The sequence below is a fragment of the Eleutherodactylus coqui genome, chromosome 1 (assembly GCF_035609145.1).
Source record: "Eleutherodactylus coqui strain aEleCoq1 chromosome 1, aEleCoq1.hap1, whole genome shotgun sequence".
NCBI lineage: Eukaryota > Metazoa > Chordata > Amphibia > Anura > Eleutherodactylidae > Eleutherodactylus > Eleutherodactylus coqui.
The window spans coordinates 327,136,468-327,160,529 of record NC_089837.1 but is presented as its reverse complement, the minus strand read 5'-3'; the positions used below and the strand labels follow the sequence as shown (position 1 = coordinate 327,160,529).

General features: G+C 44.8%; 1 protein-coding gene across 3 annotated transcripts in view; it reads left to right on the top strand.

The window, feature by feature from the left end:
* Positions 1–24,062, top strand: part of BCAS3 (BCAS3 microtubule associated cell migration factor) — a 1,118,574-nt gene that overhangs the window by 301,856 nt on the left and 792,656 nt on the right. The window lies entirely within an intron of this gene.

The window sequence follows — 24,062 nt, the reverse complement described above, 5'->3', positions numbered from 1 at the left end:
TGGATGAAGGGATCGGGTTCTGAGGGAGAATGTAGAAAAGGGGTTAACAGAGAAGAGTTAGATCAGGGGATGTAATGTGTCTCCCTAAAGAGATGGTTTTTTAGAGCATGCTTAAAATTTTGAAATTGGTGATTGTCTGTGGTAGCGCATTCCAGAGAATTGGTGCAGCTCTGGAAAAATCTTGGAGATTGGAGTGGAAGTTTCAGATTTGGAGGATTATAGTTTGAGATCATTAGTAGAGCACAGAACGCGGGTAAAGTGTTAGACAGAGATGAGGGAGATGATATAGGACAGTGCAGCAGTGTGGAGAGGTTATGAATGTGAGTGATGAGTTTAAATTGTATTCTGAAGTGAACAGGTATCCAGCGTAGTGACTGGCAGAGGATGGAGGCATTGTAGTGGTCAGACAAAAAGATGAGTCTGACTGCTGCTTTCAGGATGGATTGGATGGATGTGAGTTTAGTAAAGAAATATCGATCAGTAGTAAGTTACAGTATTCACGATGAGAACAAATCAGAGCAACAATAAGAGTTTTCATCATTTCCACACTAAGAAAATGTCGATTAATGAGATTTTTTGGATGTGTAGGTGACATGAGTATGCAAATGATTGAATATGGGGAGTCATGGAGATATTAAAGTCAAATATGAACCCAATGACAGTGTGCGAGTTGTCTGGGCGTTATGGTTGTACCACACATTGAATTGGAAGTGTCAGGTTTAGTGGTAGGTTAGTAGATGGTGGAAACACAAGAAGTTCAGTTTTTAAAGGATTCAGTTTCAGATAGCGATAGGACATGGTGGTAGTAATAGCAAATTACTAGCATTTTGCAGTAGCGAAGACATGTATAATTGAATGTCATCAGCGTAAAGATGGTACTGAAAACCAACAAAACCAAATCTGTTGATAGTTTTCCACTAGTGGTTGCATACATAGAAAAGAGGAGAGGACCTAGGACTACATTATAGATAAATTCCAACAGCATGGGGAAGAGAAGATGACCTAGAGCTGGCAAATAATGCACTGAACAAGTAGTCAGAGAGACAGAAAGAAAACGAGGACAGAACAGTATCCTAAAGAGGGTTGTCCGAGATAAAAGTTTTTTGTAAAAATGGGTCCCCATGGGAAAAAAATAATAAAGAGCTTATACCGCCTTCTCGCCACTTCCTGCAAGTCCCCTCCTGCGATTCTGCGTCTCTTTGCTGACAAATTGTTTACAGGCTGCAGCAGCCTGTGACATCCTGTATACATGTTGCTGCAGCCAATGGCAGAGCTCAGCAATTGATCTCAGAGCTCACGCTTTAGCTGCAGCAGCTTGTGATGTCCTCCTCAGCTGCCTTTTTACAGGACAACTGCAACCTTCAGTTGACTAGGGTTCATGCACCTTCCTAGTACTTCCTATTGGACATGGTCTAGTTAAATTCTCCAGTAGCTTGTGCAGATCTCATTAGATACACTGCCATCAAGGTCCATATAGTATATTTAGACCCAGCATTTCCTATACAGTAGGTACAGCTCCAGCATAACTTATACAGTAGATACAGCCCGAGTAGAGTCGATACAGTGTCCAATATTGAATTATTGCCCTATCAGTGATCATAAGTAATTACAGCCCGATCAGTGTTCATTCAACTGTTGTAGCTCCGGCAGTGTCTCTGCATTTAAATGTAGTACTCACACACACACAATACTTACAGGTAAAGATGTTCCTATAAAAATAGTTAAATCTGCACTAGTCATCGCCCCAGCAATGTATAGCAAAGTAGAGGACTGGGTGGAAGCCACTAAAGACGAGCCTGACAGAAGTGCTGACCATTACATGGCTTGGTGCAAACATTCTTTCTTTTCCCTCTTAATTATAATGAGCTACACTCAAAAGCCCATTCTGAAGCAGCCACAATCATTGCAGAGCTGCGGATGGTTGTGGTGATGGTTTTACACTTGGCTTCATAGCATAGAAAACATTCCAAATGATGCATTTTTGTTCTGCTTTTTTTGTTTTCCTTGGTAAACTTTATATATCATACTCTGAAAAGGTATAATATAGAAATAATATAATTAAACAAAACTATATGTGTAGATAAAATTATGGACTTGTTATAAATGCCGTCCTTTATAAAATGTCAATAGTTTGATCTAGTGTGATGAACTGTGCTTTTAAAGTTATTAGAAATGACTAATAAGTCAGAGTTCAAGATAATTGCGTGGTTGAGACAATGTATAGCTGCCAAACCATTTTGGATCAATACTTAGTGAAGACTCCCATATTGTGAGATTCTTTTATTTTGGTCAAACGTTATGCTTAACTTCATTGCAATGCAATTGACCTTACAACCTCTTTGTGGTTTTATAGATAGATTACATAATACATGTTCTTTAAAATGCACCTGTTATGTGCTTATTGGGTTCTTAGAGGGTTGAGTTCTCTCTGCATTGTGAGTGCAAAGACACAAATCTATAACAGGAGGAGGAAAAAGAAGTATTTTGTTTACTTTTGGACCTGATACACTGTCACGGACCATTTTGCTTCGATATATGACCTCGCCCCTTGTCAACTGATTGACATATCCAGCTCCCTTGGATTACATCACATCTGCAGCTCAGGGGAATTGAATTGTCAATCACAAGCCAAGGGGCGAGGTTTTGGACGAAAAGTAATATAGAGTTCGGACCACTCTCAGTATGTGAACTGCCCATCGGACAGTTTACAGCTCAGTTGCATAGCAAAAAAACCCAGCAATTGTGGGCCCAGAACAGCACAGTGAATTGAAGAAATGATATTATTACACTTGTCTTCATATACTCAATCTATGGTTAGCATAGATTTATGGGAAAATGTGGATGACGGATTTCCTTTAATTATGAATGATTAGAGAAGTTTTCCACACCTAAGAAAGTGGAAAAACCTTTAACTGTGATGTTTGATTAATAAATCATGAGTGGAATATCTATTGGTCATTTGTTGTTTCTATAAACAAGAAAGTCTATAAAGTTTATTTGTTAGGCCTCGTTCACACAGGCGACATGGCATTGCCATGAGAAAATCACAGTGATATCGCATCGCTGGGTCCGTGTGATATCACTGCGGTTTCTCTCGGTGATACCGCGATTTTGTAGCACTACAAAGTCGCATGTGGTGCACCACGTATGAGGATTTTCGGAGGGGAGGGGGGGAATCCCTGCCTGCTGGAAGCACTGGCTGTGATTGGCTGACGCTTAGCCAATCAGAGCCAGCGCTAAGTGAATGGCTGTGATTGGTTCATCGAGCACTGGCTGTGATTGGCTAAGCATCAGCCTTTCAGCTTCCAGGAGGCAGGGATTTTTCAATCCCCGACTGGAAGAGATGAAGGAGAATAGTACCAGGGACCCGGGAAAAAGAAACGGCTGGCCGACAGCGCATCTAAGGTGATGTATATGTATTTTTTTTATTTTTCCTGCAGCTAGGGCTTAGGTAATGGCTTTGACAGTAGGATTTCCTACTGTAAAAGTTGCACCGCACGAAAATCACTTTTTCGTGCGACGCAATGCAACAGAGAGGAAGACTCCATAGGGAAACATGAGCTGCAAACCTCACGAGTCGTGTGCATATCGCCGGACCTGCAAGGCTTTTGTGTCGCGATGTCACATGCTACAAAACATTGCATGTGTGAATTAACCATAGGAAAGCATGGGCTTCACATACAATGCAGTTTGTAGCATTGTAGCACTGTGACTTTGTCGCCTGTGTGAACGAGCCCTTACGCCCACTTCAGAAATGTCCATCATGATAGCTTTTGGTGTAGTACTACAGTGCCAAAGGAATGCTAAAGTCAAAACTGATTCTAAACTTTCCAGAACAGTTTTTCTGTGGTGGCATCAGTTGTGATCCTGGGCATCATTCTGTGCCATAATGACCAACATGGCATGCTGCATTTTTTGTTCATGGGGGCCAGACTAGTACAAAAAGTGCCCAAAACATTTTCAGCTATATTGTAAAAAACTGGCCACACAGACTTGTTATATATGGATCCAGCCTAACCAATTTTAATGTGCAATTAGTGTTAGTTTATCACTTATTTCCTTGTAGGCATTCAGGTAAATTTTAGAACTTTTTGGTGAGATTTAAACCAAGGACCTTTTAAAAAATTTTGCTTTTTTATTATGTCTTTGTGGCATTTTTCAGTAAATTTCACTTTGAACTGAGTGAGTCTAGATTCGTATGTCAAAGCTTCGCCTTTGGCAAATCTGACATGATTTTTTTCTAGGGAATTCACTGAGGATTTCTGCCATTCATCTACCCAAAGATTGGCCCAATATCAGTCAGTGGAGCTAATCCCTGAGTTTTCGGTGTGTAATTCATGTGAATCACTATCCTTGTGAGTGGTAGTACGAACACAGATCCATCATTTTTTTCCTCTACATGTAAATTGGCTTGAAGAAACACCATTCTCTTGGATAGGAGGTGGATTGAACGCAAATGTGATATACACTATATGGACAAAGCTATTTGGACACTGCAGAAAATCAGCAAATATGCAAATACTGAGTTTGTCGAACGGTATGCTGTGAAGGGCATGGGTAAAACAAGAAGCTGCTCATTTTATAATAACCATTTATCAGATCGAGCATTTGTGGGATGAACTGGAGCAACGGGTATGACACCGAAACCCACGCTCATCCTCACAACAATCTCTTCTCACTGCCTTGCACAAGAAATGGCAAGCTATTCCTGCCCAGACTTACAGAGAACTTGTGGAAAGTATGCCTCGACGTGTTGCCGCTGTAATACAAGCAAAAGGAGGGCCGACACGTTACTAAATAGAATAATAAATACTTTTGTCCATATAGTGTACATATTTGACACCTCAACATCAACATGCTCTCAGTATGCGTAGCCGCTACTTTTGCATGCTTCCTGGCTGGCAGGCCATTCTGGTCTCCATGAATGTCCTTTGTGCTGTATTTGTCGTCACCTGCAATATCCAGCATCTGGATCACAGATTCAAAAGAACAGCACTGCTGAGGTGTCCTTCATCATCAAGGAATATATTCCTGGTGCTGACCTAGAGCAAACCACTTGTGTCTTCTCCATAGGTGATACTATTGCCCATGCTTATGGCCTCAGGAATGTGTAGGCTGAGATGTTAAAATTCTCCTCTGAACTCAAGGGCATGCCCTTGAACCTTGATTGCAGCAGTGTTGGTGTTGTTGCGTTTGGTATTGGCAAACTCATCAGGAAAGGAGACATCGTGAAGAGAACTGGTAACCTTCTGGATGTACATGTTAGTGAAAAGCTACTTGGCCATGTTGTAGATGCTCTGCATAATGCTTTTCATGACAAGGACTCAATTACATCACACATTTGACTTGGACTGAAGGCCCTGATGTCATTCTAGATATGTTTGTGTGGGAGCCCATGCAGACTGGAATCAATGCAATAGACAGTCTAGTGCTCATTGGCCGTGCATAGTGTGAGCTCATTATTGGTGATTGACCGACTGGCAAAACATCCAATGCTATTGATACCATTATCAACCTGAAGAGGTTCAATGATGAGTACTGTTGAGGAGAAGAAACTATGTGATCATTGGTCAGAAGAGATCCACCATGGCATAGCTGTTTAACATAGTAACATAGTATTTTAGGCTGAAAAAGGACTTGTGTCTATCCAGTTCAGCCTATTACCCTGCCGATGTTTATCCAGGGGAAGGCAAGAACCGCCAATGAGGTAGAAGCCGATTTTTCTAATTTTAGGGGGAAAAGATTCCTTCCCGACTCCAAGCCTGGCAATCAGAATAACTCCCTGTATCAAGAACTCTTCTAAATTAATCAATGGCTATGATATATAATATTGTGACATTCAAGAAAGGCGTCCAGGCCCCTCTTGAACTCTTTTCGCCATCACCACAACCTCAGGCAGAGAGTTCTATACTCTCCTCACTCTTACATATGAATAAGTCCTTATGTAAGGTGTTTTTATCTGTTAAATTTAAATAAAACACTGTTTATTGTGGAATCCATGGAAGTGCCAGATTTTTGTTTCTATTGCTGTTTACTGTGTACCTGCAGCTGTCCGTGCCCACAACAGAAAGTGTATTCATGCAGTGAGCTGGTGTTTGGAGTTCCATTTGAAAGACAGATAAGCCCCATTTACACAGGACGAGTGTCGGGCAAACAATGCCGGACACTCATCCCTGTGTCTCTGTGCTCCTGCATGGGAGCTAGCAGACCGGGCTGCTTCACGGACTGGCCAGCAGGGGGTGGGGCAGTGCAGGAGATTTCTCTCCTCTGTCTCCCCCGCCCCCCTCCATTCACATAACACAGCCGCCGTTCACTGCTGAACGGCGGCTGTTTAAGCTGAACGATAAGCGATGAGCTTCATCGCTCATCGTTTATGCTGCATATAGATCAGCCATGAAGCTCTATAGTCAAATGCCCCAAAATAGTTTATAATTTACATTTACCATAGGCCTACTTATTAGTACAATTATTTTTTAAGCGTTTTTTTAGGTTTCCACAAACTTTATAAGTTTAGCAGTAATTTTTCACATTTATTAGAAAATTTCAAAAGCTGACCAATTCAGTTCTGACATGGATTTTAAGAGCCTATATTTTAGAAAACCCCCACGAATCACCACATTTTAAAAGCCCCACCCCTCAAAGTATTCAAAATGGCATCTAGGAAGTTTATTAACCCTTTAGATGTTTCACAGTAATTTTAAAAAAGTGCATCTGAAATTAGAATAGTTCGATTTTTTGCATATTTCAATTTAAAACAATTTTTTTTCTATAACACAGCAGGAGTTAGCAGAGAAACAAAACTCAGAATTTATTACCCAGATTGTGCAGTTTTTAGAAATGCCCAATATGTGGACATAAACTGCTGTTTGGCCACATGGTTGGGCTCAGAAGAGAAGGAGCGCTATTTGGCTTTTGGAATACAGATTTTGCTGGAATAATTTTAAAATGTCACATTGTGTTTTCTGCACCTGAGGTAACAATACATGTGGTCCCGAAATATTAGGGCCTTGATGACCTTTTCCTGGAATTTAAGAAGGGTGCCCCTGTGGCCTCTAGATCAATATAGCACGTAGGCATTATACAGTGCCACCTGCATGAGGTGCGCCACCAGTTTTTTTTCATATCACACCCTTGTTTTGTGCATGGCCCAAAGACTTGATCAGACAGGTCAATCCTTCCCATGTACCTGTTGTAGTCAAGAACACAGTCTGGCTTAGGGGTTGAGATTTTCTCAGATGAAATTCTAGACGTATAAATTAATATGGTTAACAATGTGGTTAATAAAATCATCTGGAGAAAAAAAAATTTCAAAGTCCTCCCCTCTGATACTAGCTATATTAAATTGTATCCCTGAGTTCCCAGTAAAGTCAGGGATGTGGGGTCTGAAATTTTCATATGAATCAGGGCCTTTGAAGTGGCAGTCCTTGGACACCTTCTCAGTGGTACAGGGGGTTTAGACTTGCTTGATGAGGAAGAGGATAATGCTGTCATTCTCACTAGCCATACTAGAGTCATACTATAGATATATAAATTTATTATGCACTCAAAGAAAGCACAAAACATGTTTTTATTGGGTGGGTGACCACAGGACACTGAGTGATCACTAGGACGGTATGACCACAGGACAAGATCTTGAACACAGAAGGAACTTATGGGTTTTTTTTGTGTTTTGTTTTGTTTGTAAAGCTGACATTACATTAACCCCTTCCCGCTCCAGGACGTAAATTTACGTCCTGGCAGAGGGGTACTTCCCGCAACAGGGCGCAAACTTACGTCCTGGGGATAGTGCGATACCCTAAGTGATCTCGCTCTGTCCTGCATCGGGAGCCGGCTGTCAGTCAACCTCCCGCTGCAACAACGGGGGTGCATCAGAGATGCCCCCCCCCCCCCTGCTGTTAACCGGCGTCCTGTATTGCCATAGCCTGTGATAGCTGTATAAGCGATAAGGCATTGCAGGGCAGTAGCTCTGCAATGCCTTATCACAGCGATCATCAGTGCTCTGCATTAAGTCCCCCACAGGGACACAAATGGTGTAAAAAAAGATGATTAAAATGAACAAAAAAAGAAAAATGTTAAAAAAAAAGTAAAAATAAAACCTTTTTTGTGCTTTTTCTCATATTAGCATAAAAAAGGTTAAAAAAAACTAAAATCCCACATATTTGGTATTGGCGCATCCGTAACGATGCGTACAATAAGTAGCACATGCTTTTGACTCTGCATGGAAAATAAGTGTTACAAAAAAACGCAAAAAAACTGAGGCAAAAATGCTAATTTTTTAGCGTTTTGCCTCTCTAAAAACGCAATAAAAGTGATCAAAAAAGCCTTATGTATCCCAAAATGGTACCAATAAAAACTACAGCTCGTCTCGCAAAAAATAAGCCCTCCCATAGTTCCGTACATAGAAAAATAAAAAAGCTACAGTACTTTGAATGCAGCGATTTAGAAAAGAAAACGATTTCCAAAAAAAGGAGTTTTGTTGCAGAAAAGTGGAAAAACCTAAAAAAAAATGTAAGATTTTTGGTGTCGTAACCGTACTGGCCTCCAAAAAAATGTCAATTGTGTCATTTATGCTGCATGATTAACTCTGTAAAAAAAAAAATAAAAATCTATGGTAGAATTGATGCGTTTTCTCTCCCTGTTATCATAAAAAAAAATATTAAAGTTTTACCAATATAGTCTATGTACTCAATAATAGCACCATCAAGAACTACAGTTCGCCATGCAAAAAACAAGCCCTTATATGGCCATGTCGACAGAAAAGTAAAAAAGTTATGACTTTTGAAAAATGGAGATGAAAATCCACCAAAAATCGTTGCGTCCTTAAGCCCAAAATAGGCCATGTCCTTAAGGGGTTAACTAACTACACACTACATTACACTGATTGACTTCAGGATGGGTCACTACAGATCAATGAGACTAGGATGGGATCACAGCAGAATTTTTTTTTTTACACTAACAGGATTATATACTACAATAAATACACTGAGTAAACTAACACTACACTGACTGCCACACTGATCACACTTTACTAACTACACTAATATACTGATAGATCACACTACACTACCGCTAGGACTGATCACACTCTTTACTAACATACTGACGGCTTACACTACACTAACTGATCACACTTTACTAATTACACTATTAGCAAAGCTATTTAAAAAACACTTCTTTTATTACAAAAAATTCATAAACTTATAAATGGTAGGTACTAGAGATGAGCGAACGTGTTCGTCCGAACTTGATATCCGTGCGGATATTAGGGTGTTCGGGATGTTCGTTATTCGTAACGAACACCATGCGGTGTTCGGGTTACTTTCACTTCCTTCCCTGAGACGTTAGCGCGCTTTTCTGGCCAATTGAAAGACAGGGAAGGCATTACAACTTCCCCCTGCGTCGTTCAAGCCCTATACCACCCCCCTGCTGTGAGTGGCTGGGGTGATCAGGTGTCCGCCGAATATAAAAGTCGGCCCCTCCCGCGGCTCGCCTCAGATGCCCTGTGAGTTAGATGAGGGACAGTGCTGTTTGTACCGGAGCTGCTGTAGGGAAAGAATTGGTAGTTAGTGTAGGCTTCAAGACCCCCAAAGGTCCTTATTAGGGCCACTGATAGCTGTGTGTTGGCTGCTGTTAGCAGTGGCAATTTTTTTTTTCCTCAAAATCGGCTCTGCAGAGCGTTGCACCCGGCATTAGGGACAGAAGTGTTGCATAGGCAGGGAGAGTGTTAGGAGTGAGTGTAGCCTTCAAGAACCTCAACGGTCCTTTCTAGGGCCATATTTAACCGTGTGCAGTACTGTGCTGGCTGCTGTTAGCTGTGCTGCATATTTTTTTTCTTCTCAAAATCGCCTCTGCAGAGCATTGCACCCTCCATTGATACTGCAGGGAAATAATTGTGTAGGCAGGGCCACAACACAGTTATTATTCATTGAATATACGCAGTGCGGCCTTTTGCTTGTAAAACAAGTGAAAATAATTCTATTTGTCCTGCCTCTGTCCGTCCTAAGGGCGGTGGACACGTGTCGGCTGCGTGTGCAACGTTTAAAAATCAGACGCACCCAGCTACGTTTTACTCCTGGCTTCGCCATTTGCTTTCCTTAATTTGGAAAAAAAATACCTGCTCTGCCAGAGTTATAATAACTCTGCTACCCTCAAGTTCTGTGCCACATTAGCAGGGCCACAGCACAGTTATTAAACTTCTCATGTTCATTGAATATACGCAGTGCTGCCTTTTGGTGGAAAAAAACTGAAAATAATTCTATTTGTCCTGCCTCTGTCCGTCCTAAGGGCGGTGGACACGTGTCGGCTGCGTGTGCAACGTTTAAAAATCAGACGCACCCAGCTACGGTTTACTGCTGGCTTCGCCATTTGCTTTCCTTAATTGGGAAAAAAAATACCTGCTCTGCCAGAGTTATAATAACTCTGCTACCCTCACGTTCTGTGACACATTAGCAGGGCCACAGCACAGTTATTAAACTTAGATTATTCATTCACTAGAGGCAGTGGGGCCTTTCGTTTTCAAAAAAGGGAAAAAATTATATTTGGCCTGCAGTCTTGCGCCAATTTATTTCCTGCCTGTGAAATCAAATCACTGGTAATACAGCATGCTGAGGGGTAGGGGTAGGCCTAGAGGACGTGGACGCGGCCGAGGACGCGGAGGGCCAAGTCAGGGTGTGGGCACAGGCCAAGCTCCTGATCCAGGTGTGTCGCAGCCGACTGCTGCGCGATTAGGAGAGAGGCACGTTTCTGGCGTCCCCACATTCATCGCCCAATTAATGGGTCCACGCGGGAGACGGTTATTAGAAAATGAGCAGTGTGAGCAGGTCCTGTCCTGGATGGCAGAAAGTGCTTCGAGCAACCTATCGTCAACACGCAGTTCTGCGCCGTCCACTGCTGCAAATCCGAATCCTCTGTCTGCTGCTCCTCCTTCCTCCCAGCCTCCTCACTCCACTACAATGACACCTGCTCAGGAGCGGGAACACTCCCAGGAACTGTTCTCGGGCCCCTGCTTAGATTGGGCAGCAGCGGTTCCTCTCCCACCAGAGGAGTTTATCGTCACTGATGCCCAACCATTCGAAAGTTCCCGGGGTCCGGGGGAAGAGGCTGGGGACTTCCGCCAACTGTCTCAACAACTTTCTGTGGGTGAGGAGGACGATGACGATCAGACACAGTTGTCTTGCAGTGAGGTAGTAGTAAGGGCAGTAAGTCCGAGGGAGCAGCGCACAGAGGATTCGGAGGAAGAGCAGCAGGACGATGAGGTGACTGACCCCACCTGGTGTGCAACGCTTACTCAGGAGGACAGGTCTTCAGAGGGGGAGTCAAGGGCATCAGCAGGGCAGGTTGCAAGAGGCAGTGCGGTGGCCAGGGGTAGAGGCAGGGCCAGACCGAATAATCCACCAACTGTTTCCCAAAGCGCCCCCTCGCGCCATGCCACCCTGCAGAGGCCGAGGTGCTCTAAGGTCTGGCAGTTTTTCACAGAGACGCCTGACGACCGACGAACAGTGGTGTGCAACCTTTGTCGCGCAAAGCTCAGCCGGGGAGCCAACACCAACAGCCTCACCACCACCACCATGCGCAGACATATGATGGCCAAGCACCCCACAAGGTGGGACGAAGGCCGTTCAGCGCCTCTGGTTTGCACCCCTGCCTCTCCCCCTGTGCCCCAACCTGCCACTGAGATGCAACCCCCCTCTCAGGACACGGGCACTACCGCCTCATGGCCTGCACCCACACCCTCATCTCCGCTGTCCTCGGCCCCATCCAGCAGTGTAGTTCAGCGCACCGTCCAGCCGTCGCTTGCGCAACTGTTGGAGCGCAAGCGCAAGTACGCCGCCACGCACCCGCATGCTCAAACGTTAACCGTCCGCATAGCAAAATTCATCAGCCTTGAGATGCTGGCGTATAGGGTTGTGGAAACTGAGTCCTTCAAAAGTATCATGGAGGTGGCGGCCCCGCGCTACTCAGTTCCCAGTCGCCACTACTTTTCCCGATGTGCCGTCCCAGCCCTGCACGACCACGTCTCCCGCAACATTGTACGCGCCCTCACCAACGCGGTTACTGCCACGGTCCACTTAACAACGGACACATGGACAAGCACAGGCGGGCAGGGCCACTACATCTCCCTGACGGCACATTGGGTGAATTTAGTGGAGGCTGGGACAGAGTCAGAGCCTGGGACCGCTCACGTCCTACCCACCCCCAGAATTGCGGGCCCCAGCTCGGTGGTGGTATCTGCGGAGGTGTATGCTTCCTCCACTAAAGCACCCTCCTCCTCCTCCTCCTCTGTCTCGCAATCAAGATGTGTTAGCAGCAGCATGTCGCCAGCAGTCGGTGTCGCGCGGTGTGGCAGCACAGCGGTGGGCAAGCGTCAGCAGGCCGTGCTGAAACTACTCAGCTAAGGCGATAAGAGGCACACGGCCCACGAACTGCTGCAGGGTCTGACACAGCAGACCGACCGCTGGCTTGCGCCGCTGAGCCTCCAACCGGGCATGGTCGTGTGTGACAACGGCCGTAACCTGGTGGCGGCTCTGCAGCTCGGCAGCCTCACGCACGTGCCATGCCTGGCCCACGTCTTTAATTTGGTGGTTCAGCGCTTTCTGAAAAGCTACCCACGCTTGTCAGACCTGCTCGTAAAGGCGCGCCGGCTCTGCGCACATTTCCGCAAGTCCCACACGGACGCTGCCACCCTGCAACATCACTTTAAGCTGCCAGTGCACCGACTGCTGTGCGACGTGCCCACACGGTGGAACTCTACGCTCCACATGTTGGCCAGGCTCTATGAACAGCGTAGAGCTATAGTCGAATACCAACTCCAACATGGGCGGCGCAGTGGGAGTCAGCCTCCTCAATTCCTTTCAGAAGAGTGGGCCTGGTTGGCAGACATCTGCCATGTCCTTGGTAATTTTGAGGAGTCTACCCAGGTGGTGAGCGGCGATGCTACAATCATTAGCGTCACCATTCCTCTGCTATGCATCTTGAGAAATTCCCTGCAAACCATAAAGGCAGCTGCTTTGCGCTCGGAAACGGGGGCGGTGGAAGACAGTATGCCGCTGGATAGTCAGGGCACCCTCCTGTCTATTTCTCAGCGCGTACAGGAGGAGGAGGAGGATGAGGAGGAGGGGGAAGAGACAGCTTGGCCCGCTGCTGACGGTACACCGGCTGATTGCCTGTCATCCTTTCAGCGTGTATGGCCTGAGGAGGAGGAGGAGGAGGAGGAGGATCCTGAAAGTGATCTTCCTAGTGAAGACAGCCATGTGTTGCGTACTGGTACCCTGGCACACATGGCTGACTTCATGTTAGGATGCCTTTCTCGTGACCCTCGCGTTGCACGCATTCTGGCCACAACGGATTACTGGGTGTACACACTGCTCGACCCACGCTATAAGGAGAACCTGCCCACTCTCATTCCCGAAGAGGAAAGGGGTTCGAGAGTGTTGCTATACCACAGGACCCTTGCGGACAAGCTGATGGTAAAATTCCCAGCCGACAGCGCTAGTGGCAGAAGGCGCAGTACCGAGGGCAAGGTAGCAGGGGAGGTGCGGAGATCGAGCAGCATGTACATCCCAGGCAGTGCAACAGTCTTTAAGGGCCTGGCCAGCTTTATGGCTCCCCAGCAAGACTGTGTCACCGCTCCCCAGTCACGGCTGAGTCGGCGGGAGCACTGTAAAAGGATGGTGAGGGAGTACGTAGCGGATCGCACGACCATCCTTGGTGACGCCTCTGCCCCCTACAACTACTGGGTGTCGAAGCTGGACACGTGGCCTGAACTAGCGCTGTATGCCCTGGAGGTGCTTGCTTGTCCTGCGGCTGGCGTCTTGTCGGAGAGGGTGTTTAGTGCGGCTGGGGGAATCATCACAGATAAGCGTAGCCGCTTGTCAACCGACAGTGCCGACAGGCTAACACTCATCAAGATGAGCAAAGGCTGGATTTCCCCAGACTTCTGTTCTCCACCAGCGGACAGCAGCGATACGTAAGCAATACGTAGGCTGCACCCGCGGATGGAAGCTACGTTCTCTCTCACCATCCAAAACGGGGACATTTCTGCTTCATCAATCTGTGTCTAATATTCCTCCTCCTCCTCCTCCTCCTCCTCCTCCTGAAACCTCACGTAATCACGCTGAACGGGCAATTTTTCTTAGGGCCACAAGGCTCACTCAAATAATTTTTCTGAACAATTTTTATAAGTTTCAATGCGCTTAAAAGCGTTGGAACTTTAACTTGAACCAATTTTTCGTTACACTGGGCTGCCTCCAGGCCTAGTTACCACTTAAGCCACATTAACCAAAGCGATTCACCTGCCATCTTGGTTGGGCATGGCCAATTTTTACTGAGGTACATTAGTACTGTTGGTACACCAATTTTTTGGGGCCCTCACCTACAGTGTAATCATAGCAATTTGTATGTTCTTCGCCTGCACTCATGGTACAGAAAGGTGTGTGGGGTTGGCCTACACTTTAGCTACATAAATGTAACTTGGGCCTTGGCTATACTAAGGCTACTGAAATGGAACTAAGACTGCGCTTCCACTATACTGCTGCTTCAGAATTGTTACTGGGGCCTGTCTTGAGTGCTACTATTGCTGACATGGAACGAAGACTGCGCTCCCGCTATACTGCTGCTTTGGAATTGTTACTGGGGCCTGTCTTGAGTGCTACTATTGCTGACATGGAACGAAGACTGCGCTCCCGCTATACTGCTGCTTCGGAATTGTTACTGGGGCCTGTCTTGAGTGCTACTATTGCTGACATGGAACGAAGACTGCGCTCCCGCTATACTGCTGCTTCGGAATTGTTACTGGGGCCTGTCTTGAGTGCTACTATTGCTGACATGGAACGAAGACTGCGCTCCCGCTATACTGCTGCTTCGGAATTGTTACTGGGGCCTGTCTTGAGTGCTACTATTGCTGACATGGAACGAAGACTGCGCTCCCGCTATACTGCCGCTTCGGAATTGTTACTGGGGCCTGTCTTGAGTGCTACTATTGCTGACATGGAACGAAGACTGCGCTCCTCCTATAATGCTGCTACTGATATGTTAGTGGGGCCTGTCCTAATGCTACGGCTGAAATGTTACGAATTCTGGGCTCTGCCTATACCGCTGCTAATGGTATGTCTCTGGGGTGTGGAAACAGAGGCTTCCCAAAGACATGATGGCGGCGAGGCCATTTCCCACCAACGCGGTTACTGTTAAGGTGCATATAACCACGGACACGTGGAGAGGACACGTAGTGCCTCAAAAACATCCCCCTCCTCCTCCAACAGGGAAAACATTCTTGGCAAATGCCTTTGCATTGGTTCGTCTGGTGGCAGTCCAAGAATTTCACCTTTACCGACACAACAAGAGAGCCCCCACACCATCCCCCCGCCACGGCCCACTTAATCCTGGCCGCATTCCGAAAACCAACAAAATACAACCGTGCTACTAGGTCCGCAGTCACCACCACATTACCACCAACGCGGTTACTGTTAAGGTGCATATAACCACGGACACGTGGAGAGGACACGTAGTGCCTCAAAAACATCCCCCTCCTCCTCCAACAGGGAAAACATTCTTGGCAAATGCCTTTTCATTGGTTCGTCTGGTGGCAGTCCAAGAATTTCACCTTTACCGACACAACAAGAGAGCCCCCACACCATCCCCCCGCCACAGCCCACTTAATCCTGGCCGCATTCCGAAAACCAACAAAATACAACCGTGCTACTAGGTCCGCAGTCACCACCACATTACCACCAACGCGGTTACTGTTAAGGTACATATTACCAGTCTGACTGGGGCATGCAGACACCTTGACAGAATGAATAGTGTGTGGCACATAGGTTCCCCATTGCTATGCCCACGTGTGCAGCTCCTGATGGCGGTGGCACAGCATCTGTACAGCATTGTGGGCTATCGCCCCGCCCCTTTTAAAGAGGGTCGCTGCCTAGCCGTGCCAACCCTCTGCAGTGTGTGCCTGCGGTTCCTCCTCATGGCAGACGCACTTCTAAATAGACATAAGGGTGGTGTGGCATGAGGGCAGCTGAAGGCTGCGCAGGGACACTTTGGTGTGCGCTGTGGGGGGGAGGGGGGGGCGGTTGGTCAGCATGTAACCCAGGAGAAGTGGCAGCGGAGTGTCATCCAGGCAGTGATTGTGCTTTGTTGTAGCTAGTGTGGTGCTTAGCAAAGGTATGCCATGCTAATGAGGGCTTTTCAGAAGTAAAAGTTGTTGGGAGGGGGGGGGGCCCACTCTTGCCGGTATTGTGGCTTAATAGTGGGACCTGTGAACTTGAGATGCAGCCCAACATGTAGCCCCTCGCCTGCCCTATCCGTTTCTGTGTCATTCCCATCACTTTCTTGAATTGCCCAGATTTTCACACATGAAAACCTTAGCGAGCATCGGCGAAATACAAAAATGCTCTGGTCGCCCATTGACTTCAATGGGGTTCGTTATTCAAAACGAACCCTCGAACATCGCGGGAAGTTCGTTTCGAATAACGAACACCCGAACATTTTGGTGTTCGCTCATCTCTAGTAGGTACCATGTGACACCATGTCCACACACAGAAGTTTTTCAAAAGACACTTCGTTCTTGATAACAGTGATCAGAGCCGTTTGACTCAATCAGCCTGAGCACCTGAAAACTTTCTGTCATGACTGGGGTCCAGGGTAGTGGAAGTCCCTAAAACTGCCCACAACCCCTGTCCCTATCTACTTGCTCCCCTGGCCTAACTCCCAGGGCGACAACTGGGCGACGGTCCCTGCACTCACTAGGGAAGCAGGGCACGAGGAGAGACGACAACAAACACAGGGACAAACAAACGCTAAGGCAAGTCAGACGATCCGGGTCGGCAACAGGAGGGTATGTGGTACAAAAGGGTTAGGCTATAAGCAGAGTCGGATCCAGAAGGCAGAGAGTCAAAAACCAGGAGTCAAACGGGAGTCAAGCAAAAAAAACTGCGGCTGCAGCTGGAAGACCAAACTAACACTGGCAAGGATCAGCACACGCAAACAGGTTTAAATGCTGTCAGACCTCCCGCCACAGAGCTAATTGGGGCAGGAGTCTGACAGCAACTGAATTTCACACAGGCGGAGCTGGGGAACAACCCCCAGCCCTGAAAGACAGGCGAGGCTCAGGATGCGAGCCTGGTTGCCATGGCACCCAAGACGCAGCGCCTGTAGCATCCCTAACAACCCGCTGGCGAGGAGGAGCGCCGTGGCCAAGGAAGGTAACAAGGACCGAGGCTCCCCTACGCCGCACAACAGCCACTTGTGTGACAGGACTGGTGGTGAGGGCACGGAGGACCCGCGAGCTGCCGATCCTGACACTTTCAAGCTAAACTGGGGTCAATACTACCTACTAACCAGATGAAGGTAACGTTTTGTTATTTGTTTTGGTAACTACACTAATATACTGATCACTTTACACTTATATACCTATCACACTACTTGCCACTGTGATTAGTCCCCCAGCGACAAGCAGTTTTAGGCTGCTAACTATGTTAGCAGCCATCACTACAGTGTCACTGCGATTGCCACTGCATTGACACTTTAAACACGTACATACATTCTCGCCCTGACCAAGTATTCTTATGTTATATTCCAGCCTTTTATGTGGCACAGTATCAAATGCTTAGGAAAAATCAAGATATACAAGGTCCAATGACTCACCCTGGTCCAGTCTATAACTCACCTCTTCGAACAAACTGATCAGATTGGTTTGACAGGCACAGCCCTTATTAACCCATACTGATATTAGACAGCTTTTTTTTTATTGAGGTACCCCAGGATAGTATCTCTTAAAAACCACTCAAACATTTTACCCAATAGAAGTTAGACTTACCGGCCTATAGTTTCCAGGCTCGCTTTTTGAGTATTGGCACGGCATTTGGTATGGCACAGACTCAGTCACTAAAGAGTCTTTAAATATAAGAAACGATGGTCTGTTTATCGCATTACTTAATTCCCTTAAAACCCGAGAGTGTACACCATTGGGATCGGGTGATTTGTCTATGTTAATCTGTTTACGGTGGCTTTGCACTTCCTTCTGGGTTAGACTGGTGACATTTAATGGAGAGTTTACTTTATAACTCTGCGTTTCACCTGAGATATCATTTTCCTGAGTGAATACACTGGCAAAAAAAAACAATTTAATAGATGTGCTTTCTACTCATCTCCCTCTACATTTTTTCCTATATTATTTTTTAAAGGGTAAATACTTTCAGTATTAATCTTTTTACTATTTATATACTCTCATTGTCAAAAAATCATCTAGAAGGTGCTGTCGGAATCGAAAGAAACTTCATATGTGTGATTGTAACATTGATACAAGTGATTACAATATCAGAGCAAAAGCTTAATTTGTTGTATAAAATTGAACACTTGAAGGGAGAGGTACCCCGATGGGTCGCCTCTAGCTTGGATGTAAAATTGGGTACCCGTGGGCATGGAGGCATAAGGTTCTGTATGGTACCCTGCGGCATATTAGTCCACATTAGCTGTAACTTTGCCTCTAGATCGTGCAAATTTGTATACTTTAAAAGTTGGTGTCTCAGATGATCCAACACATGTTCTATTGATGATAAATCTGGCAATTGGACAGGCCACAGAAGTGTGGTAGGGTTGTGGGGGCATCCCTTGACACTCTTGCTTTGTGCGGCCAAGCATTACACTGCTGGAAAATGCCTTTTGGAAGCCCTGCCATGAAATGTAATGAATGTGACTAAAGTATGTCTTGAACATATTCCTGAGCTGTCATTGTCCCACATACCGCTACTAGGGGTGACCAATTGTCATATGCGATGCCCCACCCCCACCCCATACTATCACACCAGCAGTGGGGGCAGTGTGCCGCTACACACAAAGGCAGGATTAAGGTGCTCATCCTTAGGTTTCTAGACACAAATACGGCCATCTTCAGTGCCTAAACTAAACCTGGATTCGTCATTGAGAAGAACCCGATTCCACTCCGCAGCAGTCCAGTTTCATAATTCACAAAACCACTGCAAACAGAGAAGGCAGTGGGTGAGTGTTAAAGGCAGTACATGTAATTGGTGCCATGAGACCAAATGTCCTTCAACTAAGTTCCTGGAAATGTTTCCGACAGACACGGGCCAGTAACGTTGGTGCAACCTGTCTCTGGGTGGTGGACAATGAAACAGTTAGAGCTGCTCGTATTTGTCAGACGATTCTCTCTACTGGTGGTCTATCGAGGGCATCCTGAGCCCAGTCGCTTTGTGTGCATGCCCTCATGCATCCACTAATCCCCAACACCTCCTAACACTGGTCAGAAAGGCCTAGGTGGCGGGCAGTTCGTTGATCCAAGCATCCAACTTCTCGCATTCCAAAAATGTGCCTGCTTTCAAACAGTTAACTGGACGAAATCTCAATACTGATTGCATTGTAGATGTATGTCTATTGGTCAACACGCTCTACACAAGAGGAAATAGAGGTCCACTACACACAAGCTTAAGAGCCTTTTTAGAGGCCAAGAGTGAAACCACTTTTAGGGCCTCAGGTGGCAAGCCCATTCATCTAATGAAGCCACTATTCTAATCATTTTCATATCTGCCTGAGATATAACTGCATGCCAAGTATTGCAGCAAAATGACAAATCCTTCTAGATGCTTGATGTTTTTTGACAGAGTGTAGGTGAAGAACAGTTTAGGGTTAGTGTCTGTGTCAATGAGTCTCTGTCTCCATCTTTGCTGCTTTTATTTGCTCTTTAGATCATTTATTTTTTCCTTATAGGTGTTTAGTGCTTCATCACAGCTTTCTTGTTTCTTGTTTTAGTAATTGAAATACTTTCTCTTTGTTGTTTAATGCCCCTTTTACATCTTTATTGAGCCACATTGGTTTTCTCCTATTCCTAACCCACTTATTCCTGGCAGAAATCTCACGGTTTTTCGCTGCGGCCAAACCGCTAGATTTCCGCCGGGAATCTGGCGTGTGAGAAGCCAGGCTAAGGGTCTAACTGATGCTTATTTCATGAAGTACACAATTGTGGTGTCTGCCACTACCTCAGATGCTGCCCCCTACAGTACCTGCCACTATACTCTGATTGTTCCATTAGTGGTTACAACTGGACAACTGCTTTAAGGCCTCACATACATGGCACAGCTGTGTACATATAGGCTGTCCTGAGATTTCTAGGCAAGCATAATCTTATAATGCATGCCACGATTTTATTTTCTTTGTTAGATTCATATGGAATAAAATAGAAAAAAACCTCCATATAAAATATGGCGTATGGAAGTAAGGTAGTTCCCCTTAAAGCTCTGAGGTCTGTATCACAACTAGCTTCTATTACATGCGTTTTGTTAAACGCTAAATGCAGGTGGAGCTATGCTGATTGCGGCCGGCATCTGGACTAGTCAGTTTAATCACTATGACGAGTTGCTGGCCGCAATCAGTATTGCTCTACCTGCATTTTGCAGTGGAGAAATCTTGCCATGTAAGGGTATGTTCACACATTTTCCGTGATAAATTCTGCACAAAGAAAAAAAAACACATCAAAATCCGCCTTTCTTAGCGCGGATATGAATGCAGATTTTCCCTGTCATTGGGCAAAATCTGCATCTGGAATTCCAATGTGAGAACTAGTGTTTCAACATTAAGAAGTGACATAAGAGTTTATCCAAAATTCATAGAAAATAAACACTATTTATATGATAGTATTTCCTTCACAATCTATTGGTAATGTCTTATCCTCTCTTTGCTTAACCTTTTACCCTTTAAAATAACTGTCAGATTGTCTGACAAATGTCTTGAGCAAAGGTTACCGCTTTGCATAACCACCATTATTCCAATTTTTCTGGTAAATTGGTCACTGGGGAGACACTCTGGCAGCTTCCATTAATCTAGAAAAATGCAGATGACATTTTACATGCAGAATATTTGTTTGTATGTGATTACAAATGTAGAAAAAGGGAACTCATTTTTTTTACCAGTCTCACTGCTGTAGAAATCATATCCAGCTTGGCAATTTTCTTTTAGTTCTTTAGCAGTTGGATATTTGAGTAACAATTGTCATGTACATTGTACAGTTTAAAGGGCCTTTTAAACGAGCCGATTTATCGTTTCAGTGAGCAAACAAGTGCATGATGTCATTATGAATGACCTGTTTGCTCGTGCACTCTGTTTAGATAGGCAGATAGATTGTTGGCTCATTCAAACCAGAAATCGCTCTGCATCATTCAGTCTTTCACATTTTCTGTATAAGTGAATGAGAAGGACTGAATGACCAGCGGAACGATAAGCGAACGAGCCTACGATAATTTTGATGCCTGGGTAAAATGAACGACGAGCAAAAAGTGAACAATTACAGTTCGTCATTCGCTCATTGGCTTGCGTTTATTTATCACTGAAAAGAACTAAACTCAAATATAACCTTTATCGATATAAAATTAAAAACTATCTAGCCGTAAATACACATATAAAAGTATTTAGATTCCTTATTCTCTATTGTCAATCAAGAGAGAGCAATATCTTATAGTACTCAATGGTCTATTATCATAGGTCAAACGATTATGTAAACCTGAGCGGGTGTGCAGATGCCTCGACACAGGAATCATACACTCCTATTTATATCTGGAGCACAATAATGATACTGACACTGCACTACAATATCTGTATCTCAATGATAAGGTGTATACTCAAGACCAAAGTCCTTCTGCCTAATTGGGACACAAGAGTAAACTCAACAGTTCTCTCTTAATAATCTAAATTAAATCCTACTATCTCATAGGATATTAATCAGAATCAGGGATAGATGTAAAGGGGAGAGATAAGATAATAACTTATAGATGTTATTTTATTCTTCTTGATATATTGGTGTTGCATCATATAAACGGGTCTGTATATGCACCGTGGCCATATATCTGAGGTCCATATAACATGAGTTGGTGGTTATGGCTCAACCTTTCCCATTAATATTAAATAGATGATAATGATGCAAGTGTCATCAAATTAATTTAAATGGAAAAGGGTACCACCCATTCAAGGCTAAGTACTGCAGATACGAGTCACTTCTGGTGCACAATGTACATTACATGTGACACCAGTAAAGCGAGGTTAGGCTTCCAGGATCCTATTCACTGAGGTGAAAGCGTTGTAATGAGTCACTATGATGTTGCCAGTCAGAGAGACAGAGCATAGGCAGATATAAACAGGAGGTGATTAGTATATCCACCATCTATTCCCCATGCAACTCTGTTGTCTCTCTTATAGTAACTTTATTGAGTGCAGTGCTATGCCTCCAGACCCTATACAACTCCCCCACAATAATCCCCCATGATCTCTATAAGTATCAGCCGGTATTCAAAGTTTATCATGGCTGACTATGAACAAACAAACGGTCTCTAATGTCTCTATCTACGCATTTTCTCAGTCAGAAATTCTAGTGACTGATTCATCAGGATAGGGTTGCTAACTATGAGATATAGCCCTTGCGGCTCAAATAAGAAGTGTAGAGATGGTAGGTATAAGGAACACTAAGGTTTTTATACCAAAATCCCCGCCTCCCCAAAGGGGGCTCGTCCCTCTTGTTCCAATCAGCATTACGTCAGCTCACCATGTCTCCTTCCGAAATATCGCGATGATGCTAAAGTCTCGCGCATGCGCTCTCCAATGGATCGGTCATACAGAATACCAAGTGTGCCAATGTCAGTACCGCGCAGGTGCCACACATACCAGCCATTCATCGGCGCCCTTTCCAGGCAAAAGGCCACAGCACTTCCTTCAATTATGTGATCTCATGATGTCGGCCTACTCCCGCGCATGTGCGCTTGATCCAAATAGTAACGCTAGGTTGTACCAAGGTGATTACACAGCGCCATACACCACGTGATCTCGCGATGCTGGCATCATCCTGCGCATGCGCGCTTTATCCAAACAGTAACACAAAACCACACTAGAATGCTAATGATACAAAATCGCGCATGCGTCCTAAAGGGACGCATTAAAGGTAGGTAAATACCATTATCCACATGGCTTGCGTTTAGACTGAAAGATTATTGTTCACTTTCGCTCATTTGAGCAATAAGTGATCTGTCTCAAAGCACCCTAAGCTCTTATAAATATAATTAGCAAACCGACTGCATTAAGAGTTTTAATTGTAATAAAGCGTATTAGTAGAAAAATGCTAAGGTACATCTTGGAATATTAAGACATTTTCTTTGCCAGAGTGAAGTTTATATAAGGGGATGGGAGCATGAATTATCTGTTTACGTCTCTCGTGCAATCTTTATGTAGCAGTTAAGGTGCATTTACACGCACAGATGATCGCTCAAAATTCGTCGGAAGCTGACAGTTTTAAGCGATCATTTTGTATAGGTACTAATAGGCTAAATCAGCCCTTTAGTACTTCATTGCATGTATTTAGAGAACAGTGGGTGGTGTGTTCTCTAAATATATTGCTATTGTTCTCCAGTGGGACAGTGGTTGTGAACAGAAAGGCTGTTAAAAGAATGTTATCAGTTGTTATCAGCTGTTATCAGCGCTGCCTGCAGTTTGTCTTATCTTAGGGACAGGGATTTCATGCAGACCTGAAGTCAGTGATGGCTGAAAAGTGCGCGATGGGCGCACATTTACACACCACAATTATCGCTCAAAAGACGCCTTTTGAGCAAATTTTAAGTGATAATCGTTGTGTGTAAAAGGGCCTTTAGTTGTGTTTGAATGTTATTCCAATCGACTGATTAAGTGTAAGGAAATCATCAACTATGATGTTACAAATGAAGAGCTATACATTCTGGATGTTGATGATGTCTAGGGCTTTAATAAGGTTTGCTCTAAACAAAATAATCTGGAGAATGCCTGTCTAATTATTTGAATAGATAGCTGTTCTGTGGTCACTGACTTAGTGAGAAAGCTTTCATCTGACAACAATTTTCCTGTTAAGAGTGCACATAGGGTAAATCCAATATATATGCTTCACATTAAATCATCTGTGGTGTAAGATATATAAATGCTTTATTACCTTGCATATCACAACTTTACCCAGAAAGGTTTCATAACCTGCAAAGTGCTTACAAATTTGTCTGTATTGCTAACATGCTTTTAATGCAGGACATAGTAGTGCCGTTGGATTCAGT